General features: G+C 47.4%; 1 pseudogene; it reads left to right on the top strand.

Annotated features, from left to right (window-relative positions):
• Positions 1-359: 359 nt before the first annotated feature.
• LOC127381506 (dnaJ homolog subfamily C member 15-like) lies at positions 360-801 on the top strand (annotated as a pseudogene).
• Positions 802-9,909: the final 9,108 nt, after the last annotated feature.

Genomic DNA, 9,909 nt, shown 5'->3' with positions numbered 1-9,909 from the left:
ATGCCTATTTACCCACAATTAATAAAAGAAATTCAAGTGGAGACATTTGTAGAAAAGAGTTCATGTAGTTAGTTATGTATTTCCAGTCAGCATTTGTGGTTATTTGTAGGTTTGTAGCGAGTTGCCCCTACTCATGTCTGAATACAAAACTATATAATGATCGTAACTCCTAATTTGGAGCTATAACCTAAATTCAAGGTAATTCCTGCTCTTGGGTATACTGACATGTCAGTCTCTGGCAGTGACTTGGGTTGTCTGCAGCCAAGATCCATCCAGGTCCAGGAGGTTTCTCAGATCATTGACAGCCCCATTTAATTTCACTGTTCTCCTACAAGTGCAGACCCCTCCTCCCCTCCAGCATGGCGGGAGCTGCAGCATCCTCCAAGGTCCTGTGCTGTGCCGAGTATGCTGGGGTCCCTACAGGCACCAGCAAGGGCCAAGTCAAGCTGAACTGAGGGCCAGAACTATGACATGAGTTGGACTTGGTGTTGCAGCTGTTGCATTTGCAGGTCATTATGCTTTCCACCCTTGGAAACCACTGGAGTAGGCAATTACAGAGACAGCAAAGAGGATTTCAACTTGGAGTCTTTCATCATACTATAAAGGAGGATTTGTATGAAAATGAGCAGGTGAGAAGCTAGTCTTATATTAGGTGTAAGTCCATCTGCTGGCAAGGCCAAAATCAGAATGGCCCATAGAAGAATCATGATTTTGAATCACCCAAATAAAGGTGGATCACCTTCTTTAGCAACAAAAATAATTGAAGCAAAAGACTTGTTGGAACCTAGTGCCAAAAGCTGAAGTCTGAAGCCTTGGGTCATAGGAGATTGAGCAGATACAGTGTGCAAAAGCTTTCATATATGTACTTGCTCTGTACAGTTTCTTAACCCTGCATTGACTGTTCCTATTTATTGTCATAATTAAAATTTTAAGATTATTTAAAAGCAAACTGAAATCTTTTTAAGTTGTGTAAAGTTGTGTGCACTTATGTTCCTGTGAGTAGCAGGGTGTTTGACTCGTTAATACTTATGAGTCCCTTCCAACTCAAGATACTCTGATTCTATGAGATGTTGAGGGAGCCCATGCCTGGGGTCATAAGAAAGGCACACCAGGTAAGCAGTGAAGGCTTCACTGGAACACTGATGTGGCACTGGAACAGGTGCCCAGGGAGGGGATGGAGTCCCCATCTGCAGAGATTTTCAAGACATGGCTAGACAGAGGCGTGGTCAACCAAATCATAGAAACATAGAATCATAGATTGGCTAGGGTTGGGAGGGACCTTAAAGATCATCTAGTTCCAACCCCCCTGCATGGGCAGGGACACCTTTCACTAGACCAGGTTTCTCAAAGCTCCATCCAACCTGGCCTTGAACACTTCCAGGGATGGGGCAGCCACAACTTCCCTGGGCAACCTGTGCCGGTGTCTCACCACTCTCACACTTAATAATTTCTTCCTAATATCTAATCTAAATCTCCTCTCTTTGCGCTTAAAACCATTACCTCTCATCCTATCACTACACACCCTGGTAAAAAGTCTCTCCCCAGCTTTCCTGCAGGCCCCCTTCAGGTGCTACAAGGCTGCTATTAGGTCTCCTCGGAGCCTTCTCTGCTCCAGGCTGAACGGCCCCAGCTCTCTCAGCCTTTATTCGTAGGAGAGGTGCTCCAGCCCTCTGATCATCATGGCCCTCCTCTGGACTTGCTCCAATAGCTCCAAGTCCTTCCTGTGTTGAGGGCTCCAGAACTGGACATAGCACTCCAGGTAGGGTCTCTTAAGGGTGGGGTAGAGGGGAGAATCACCTCCCTTGACCTGCTGGCCATTCTGCTTTTGATGCAGCCCAGGACACTATTGGCTTTCCGGGCTGCAAGCACACACTGCCAGCTCATGTTGAGCTTTTCATCAACCAACACCTCCAGGTTCTTCTCCTCAAGGCTGTTCTCAGTCCATTCTCTGCCCAATCTGTATTTGTGCTTGGGGTTGCTCCAATCCAGGTGCAGGACCTTGCACTTGGCCTTGTTGAACTCCATGAGGTTGGCATGGGCCCACCTCTCAAGCCTGTCAAAGTGCCTCTGGATGGCATGTGTGCTGGCAACAGTCCTGCTTCAGGGAGGAGGCTGAACTACACAGCCATTTCTGTGATTCTGAAGCACTGCCCAAATTCCCAGAGAGTCCCAGTCTGGCAGAGATCACATCTCCTTCACTTAGATGGTCCATTCAGCCCTGCAAACAACTGCCAAAGAAGCAGTTGCTGCCCATTTTTTGCCATCTAACCAGGTGCTTGGAGCATTTATCTGGAGTTGGTGAAATGAGCTGCTAAGCTTAGAGCAGTGAAAAGGGAGACACCAGGGATTTTCCAAAACTTCTGCTGAAATCATGGGGCTTGCAAGTGAGAATAAGTCAGACTCATCAAGCCAGTTGAAATGAGTTGTGGTCCAGAAGGTAGGGGTCATGAGCTCTGATCCTGGAAAACAAGCCTCCCTATGCCTTTTGCTTCCCTGAGCAGCCTGACAAAATGCAAAATATAGCATTAGGAACAGCATACCTCTGCCCAGACCTTCCTTGTCCCAGGGCAGCCCTTGCTCATGGAGCAACAGATTACCACTCCTTCCTCGCTAGGGTGCTGACAGAGGAGTCCTGCCAAATCTTCCAGTAGCAATATAAGATGTGGTTGTAAGTATCTGTTTTACATCTCTACTGTAGCTTTATTTCAGTTCCTAGAGCTGAGTTGGCTGGAAGAGGCCCTAAAAATATGCTGTAGGGAACCTAATTTTATTTCTGGATGGTTCTCCTCTAGTGGCTCCTTAATTTTCTTGCGAACATGAAATAAGGCATTGCAGACTTTCCTTCTCAAGGCAGATGAGATCATGATGGGAGAAACTTCAGCAGAACACTCCAAGGGCCAGAATGGCAGTTCTGTCAGGATGTGGAAAGGGGCTTTGTGGGTTCTTCAGGTGGGGTCTCCCAGCTCGGTGACCTCCTCTACAGCTAAGCTTGACAGGATGTGGAGTCTACAAAACAAAGCCTGATGCCATTCCAGTAGCTGGTTTCTGTTTGCAGGAAGGGAGCTGCTGCTTGGGTCTGTGCTGTAAGTAGGTGGTCCGGCTCCATGCGTGTGGTTTTCCCTAGCAGAGGATGATCCTTTGAGAAGAGGAAAGAAGCATCCAAAAAAGAAAGCCTCCCTTGGGTTTTCCTTCCTTTCCAGCAACCCACTTTGGTAGTTTTCTAACGCAGGGGCAATTTGACCCTCAGACGGGGGTCTCCCAAAATATGAGAAGGTCTCAAGGATGCAACACAAAGGCCCTCTGCTGTACACTGCAGAGTTAATAATCAGTCACAGTTGTCTACCACTGGTCTCTATAGCCAATTCCACACAGTGTGATCACACCTCATCACAGTTAATTTACTAAGCTGTTTAAAAGGCTGCACAGTACAGTGACCCTCCTCCCACTGCTAGCATCTTTTTCAGCTGCTCCCGTGCTGAGGATGCTTCAGGCTGGGTGGTCCCAGCAACACCCTGCAGCATTTTTCAGTCTTGTCAGCAGCCTGGAATAGGGTCTTTTCTTCTGAGCTCTTGGCTTTGTTTCCCAGCCTAAGTTACAGGAGTCCTGTGGAAAATGATTTGGAGGACAAGAGGCAGCTCTGATAATGGGAAACGTCTGCGAGGGATTGGAACATTGGCTTGTAATCCCTGGACAAAACTGCCTCATTCAGAAAAAGGGGGGGAAAAAGCATGCAGAACAAAGATCTTATTTCACTTCATGAAGCAAACACGTGATGTTTTCTCTGGAATGCCTCACTGACAAACAGGCCCAAATTTTCCAGGGACCATGGCTTTTATTTAGGCTCAGACAAGGCCATAAACGGCTGAAAAGTATGTAAATTCACAGCTTATGTTAATTTGTCATTTCCAAGCTCAACACTAACTCAGAGCCAGGCCATTGCCAGGTTTGCATTTCCTAGGGAATGGAATGGTGGGAGAGGCCTCTAACACCCCCACCCCAGAGTTTCTGGCCACATCTTGTGTACACCATGTACAGCTTTGCCTGGGGACGGAGTTACAAAGTGTGGCTCCATCCAGACCTGCCTGCATCATCTGTCTGTCAAGCTTCTTCCACCAAATTGGGATAGGTACCCACAGAAGCCAGAACAGCCAGAACAGAGTTTGTCTGGAGCAGATAACCTTTTACCTTGCTAAAGGGAGATAAATGCAAGCTTGTGAAAGATACTGGAGGTCTGGGTTCAGTGGGGAGATTTTATACAGCATTTTGGGCTCTACGAGAGCTATTGCTAAATGACTGCACCTCTTGCTGTGGGAACTCATGGACATAGACATTTAAATGGAGTCAAAGGTTCAGATCCAGTGAACAGATGCAGTTTCTAAAAGTGGGAGTGCTCTAGTGTTAAAATCAATGATCTTGTGAGTGTCGGTTGTCCAGCTGGGATTTGAGAAGGAGATGCCACACTTCCACCACCAATCTGTCCCCTCCCTCAGACTCCAGTGCTGGGCAGGCCCCTCTGAATCTGTGCTGTTCAGATGTAACCTGCCTGTCTCCCTTTCCAAGCCCTCTGATTGTGCTTTCATCCCTTCCCTTTGCTCATGGCTTGCCTTGCTAATCTCTTCCAGCCTGTAGTTCTGCCAGAAAGGTGTCTCTCAGCTCATTCACCTTGCCATCTGACATAGTTCAGTGATCTCTGCAGCACTGTACTGGCCCAGAGTAGTGAGTACAGTATCTGAGCTCACCAGCCCCGCTCTTCCTGATTCCATTCTCCTGGGACAATTCATTCAGTCTGCAATCACAGCTTCTTATCCACTTTGCCTCCTGTCACTAACATTTCCAGTCCACAAGCTTTCTCTCACACAGGTTGAAAATAGTGACCTTTTCCCTTGGATTGGCTTTGTTTACCGCTATTTATTCTCACATGGAAAAGGTCTGGCATAAATCCTGACCCACTGGAGCAGATTGGCTGCAGCAATTAAAGGCCAGCCTGTTCAAATATGGGTATCTAAGGTCAGACACTTTCTCCATACTTAGAACTTAATGCAACAGCCTGATTTGCAGGTGCTCAGCAACTGCACTTGCCAGCCTCTGTGGTGCTTAGCATCTCCTAGGGAATGATAGCTCTGGTTTAAGACAGGCATTGCACCTCTGTAGGGAGGAAAACTGAAATCCCTGGGTTTCCACTGCCTAGCCCAGGGCTGGGAGGGGAATATATGATTTCATAGCATTGCTAAAGAATGACAAGAGCTAGTCTCTAGAGTGAGCAGTATTTACTAACACATTGCACATTTGCTAGCTTGACAGCAACATTTCTCTTTTTATGAGTCCATGAGCTAATGTTTGTGTCCTAGATCAGCTGTCCTAACTTACATTGCCATCTCCCAAAGTTTCTCATATAGACCACCTTCTAATCATCCCAAATTTGTGTACAGAACCATCGCAAGAGTCTGTAGTTAAGTAAGGCTGTGTGAACCTCTCCTTCTGGTCTCACAGACCCCTAGTGACTCACAGAGCTGCTGTTCCACACCCAGCCCCCACTGACCCAGGCACAACTCACACAACTCAAGCACATTTTTGAGCAGCAAAATTCCTGAATGCCTTCTAGGATGCATCCTGCGCTCTGCCGAGGGCTGGGACAAATAGCTAAGTGTGTTTTGGGCATGTTCTATGCTAGTGGGTTGCCCATCTTTGGAGGATGAGAAATAGCTAGCAAAATTATTCAGAATGTGGGTAGAACAACTCAGGAGCTTCTGTCCTCTGAACCACATGCCTGACCTGCACAGTCCATAAGAGGTTTTTGTGTATATATATATATAGGAGTAGGTAGCTATGGGACATGAGTTTGAGATGCACTCCAACCGTCCTGTAACAGTGTTGAGAGCCAGGATCTGCTGTGGCAATTGTTTGAATGGATCGGTTGCATCTTGAGGGGCACTCAGCTTCCATTATCACACAGCTGTGGACAGATTATGCAGGTTAGGAGACATCCCCAGGCAGAGCTGTTCTGCAGAGGGTCACCTCAGAGGTCTCCTAGGTCCCATCTGTCACAGATGGACTGCATGGTGCAGAGGCGCACAGAAGCCTCAACATGAAATTCTCCCACATCTCATCAGACTCATTAGTTCTGTGTCCATGCCTTCCCTTCCCAAAAAAAGGGTCTGGCTCCACATACCCCAGCATCTCCCGTAATACTCATATTAATACACGTGCAACCCAGCCCTTTTGCCTCAGCTGTGGAAGGTCTGATAGACTTTTCTCACCAGCTTTCTTCGTTTGAAGAAGCTGATTTCCCTGACCAATCTGCACCCACCAGCTGGCACTTTTTCAACATGTCTCGAAGCATCCTCCTCCAGGGGCTCCTCCACAGCACCTCTTCTGCCCAGTGGTGGAACAACTCTTCAGCTTTGGCTGCAAGCAGTGTTTGGCAGCGGGTTCAAATGCTGCAGGGAGGAGAGAAGAGCACATCTAAGAGAGCCTGAGAAGGGGGCTAATCAACATATCCCCTCGAAACGCCCTCTGCCTCTTCTGGCGCTTGGCTCTCTGACTTGGTAGTCAAGAGCTCTGGGTCCCGAAGACAAGCCACAAGTGATGACCTTCGGTTGGTGAAGAAGAGAGTGGCTGCTGGTTTACAGCAGGATGGCAGGTGTTAGAAACCCTCTGGGAAATGTTGCTGGATATTTTGTACAAACACTAAGCTTGCCCCTGCGTGACAGCAGCAATTGAGAGGTGAGACAAGTGAGTGGCATGTGGAACACTTGTGTTTTGTTGAGATATAATTGATAGATTATAATGGCCTGTGCCTGAGCTCAAGACATCCTGGGTTGATTTCCTGCTACATTCATGAGCACAAACCCCCTACTGTTTCAGCTAATGGAGAAAGTGCTCCTAATTGTGTGAATCGGGATTTGCCCGTGGCGGGTAACCGCTCGCTCCGCAGCAATAGCGTGTTGGGGATGTGGTGCCTGGGTTCATCGCATGGAACGTGGCAGAGACAAGTACATCTTTGTAGCTCAATGATGCAGAAAGACAAAGTAGCTGAAATTTCATCCTGCCACAGAACATTTCTGGGTTTGACCCTATGCTCTGCCAGAGGCGACCTGAACAACTTCTCAGTGCATGTGTCTGCAAAATGAGGGGGATAATGGGGAAGGGAGAGGAAAGCAGTGATGTTTGTTTCCTCACTTCTGGAGAATAACGCCATATTTCACAGTCTAGGTTGTGAAGTGCATGTGGCATTAGCAGATGTGGAGACAAATTAGGACTCTGCCTTGAAGTGTATCTCCATGGCAGTATGTACATCTGTGCTGGTTTGCAACATAGCATTACACACTGGGAAACACATCTTATTCTTTACAAATCATACAGGCCTATTCATCTGCCTGTACGATGGGCAACTCACCTTATCTTGATGCCTGTCCCAAGGCTTATTTTCCAGACTCCTGCAATTGCCCATTCATTGCATTATCAGAACTCTGAGGGGCTTTCTGGGGCCAGACTCAAATCCATCAGGTTGTGGCAGTAGCACATAGGCTAGAACCCCACAAAATCACTGTGCGTACAGATGTCTTGCTAGTGACTGCCTCATCTGGATGGAGTAAGTTGCTAACTTGTCCAAGCAGAAAAGCCACCTCTCCTCTGCACCAGGGTAGATGTGCTGGGCAGTCTTTATGAGCTAATTTCTGACTAACCAGCATCTACACAGTGGTGAAGACACATCTGGCAGCTCTTATTCCACATGAGGGTGGCCTTGTAGGTGCCAGTAAGGGACACAGGACTGCCTGGGAACCCTGTTTCCTTCATGGCAGCTATTGCTCCAGGTGCATGAGCCATGTTCATTGTGTGTACAGACCATACTCCCAGAGCACTGCTAATGGATTTCTCAGCACTGAGTTGTTTGGTCAGGGGTCAGTAGCATCCCATGGGCCTCTTTAAGGGGATGGTACCAATCTGATCTGGCTGGGTAGGACTTGTGAAATTGCTTTTGGTTTGAAGGCTGTAGCAAACTTAAAAGACTGAACAAGGTCATTGGATAATTCAGGTAAGAAGGGAACTCAGGAAGTCTCTAGCCTGTCGTCCTGCTCCAAACAGGGTCTCTTCTCCAGGCTGAACAAGCCCTGTGCCCTCAGCAACTTTATAAAGGGCATGTGCAGTGGCAGTCAAAAGCAGCAGCATTTCACTTACCCGGGCTGCATCACGGCCTGGCAGCAACTGGAGTGAATTGGCACAAGGAGCAAGCTGAGACAGAAGCATGTTATGCTTTTCAGGATAGAGGGACTGTTTCCACACTGAGGTTTTGAGACAGATTTTCCTTTCATGCACCATGACTTGGATCTGAGTGTAGTTAGTCTACACGGCACTGTGAACGTCATGTTACCCTTGGCCATGCTGTGGCAAATGCAAAGTGGATATGGGTACAAAGGCTGGACATGGGTTCAGTTCTGTGCCCACTCCTGCTAAGCAAGGAGTACTGGTTTATCGCACCTGGGTGCTGGGACTGGATGAAGCCTATGAGGAAATGATGCCTTGGGAGCTTGTCTTAGTTTAGAAAACCTCACCTTGAGTAAGGGATACCAAGGGTAAAGTTTAAGGGCCAGGTTGTTAAAGGTATTTAGGCATTTTACTGCTCTAGCTAATAGAATATCCAAAAGCCCGTCAAATACATTAACCATTAGAGAATGCATTTTATGCAAACCACATAGCCTGCTAGTGCTAGACTTGTGTGCCCTTTGGTTAGCAATGTCCCCAGTAAAATCTTACAAATAAACACATCTGCTATGGGGTAAAAGGGGGAAGATACAGCAGGTCTGAAACAGAGCTTTAAACAACCATGGTTAGTACAAATGCTGCAGCTAAAATAGGAGCACAATGGATAAAATTACAAGAGCAAGGAAATGAAGCAAAAAGCAAAGCTAGAAGAATAGGGGGAAAAAAAATTAGCTGTATTTAATGAAGTGCAGGCTGGAAGGTGACCAAACTACAAGAGTGGGGTATGGACATGAGAAGTAACTGTGCTGTGAAAAAAAGGAGATTTAATTTATCTGTGTGTCATGTGTGTATCTTCACATCACACTTAACCACATTTACCTCTTACTTGAGTCTGAATTTTGGTTAGAACACTATCTCCCTGAGTTACTTTCCCTGAACCAGAGGAACCATAGACCTGAGTTAGTTCACCTGGCTGCATACATACTTTAGAGACCCATCCTAGCTCAACTGAAGAGTTTGGGTGGTGTGCTGCAGCTAGGAAGCTGGGATAATAAGAGTCATCCAGCAGCTTCTCAAAGTTCAGGGTAAGAAGTTGCCTTCTTTCTTACACACCACTCACCTACCACTGCACATTTGAGGGTGCACTGCTCCTACCAACCCACTACTCCCCACTCACAAGCTGAGACCAAGGTCCTGGTAAGGCTCCTTGGGACACAGCATGCTCTGAGTGATGTGAAGCAAGCACCACCACATCAGGGGGACACCTGGAGAAGGTTGCTGCAGGCCTGAGTTCTCACCCAAGCTGGTGAGGTGTCTCTGTGATCCACATGTTACAGCCCTGGGGACTCTCACACCAACCTCGTGGTCATCCCAGCATTCATTCAGGTCTGATGCCTGCACCTTTACAAGCATAAACCTGCTCTAGACTTCCCCATCACATCTCACAGTCCTGGCCTGTTTCTGCTTGGAAAAGCTCAGGTGTTCCATGGCCCTTCCTCAGGCACTGGTGCAAAGCTGCAGTCTAGCCTACACTGCTCACATTGTTCAAGATGACACAGGTGCCTCTGGTCCCATGTGAGCTGAGCCTTCTCAGCTACAACCTGATTCATCTGCTATTAAAAATAATACCCTGCTTCCTAATTCCACCAAACAATGCTGCTGCAAATTCCTTACTCTTCAGCAGGGTAGGCTACTGCTCCATCACAA

This window comes from Apus apus, chromosome 1 (assembly GCF_020740795.1).
Source record: "Apus apus isolate bApuApu2 chromosome 1, bApuApu2.pri.cur, whole genome shotgun sequence".
Taxonomy (NCBI): domain Eukaryota; kingdom Metazoa; phylum Chordata; class Aves; order Apodiformes; family Apodidae; genus Apus; species Apus apus.
This window is presented reverse-complemented; position numbering and strand designations above follow the sequence as displayed.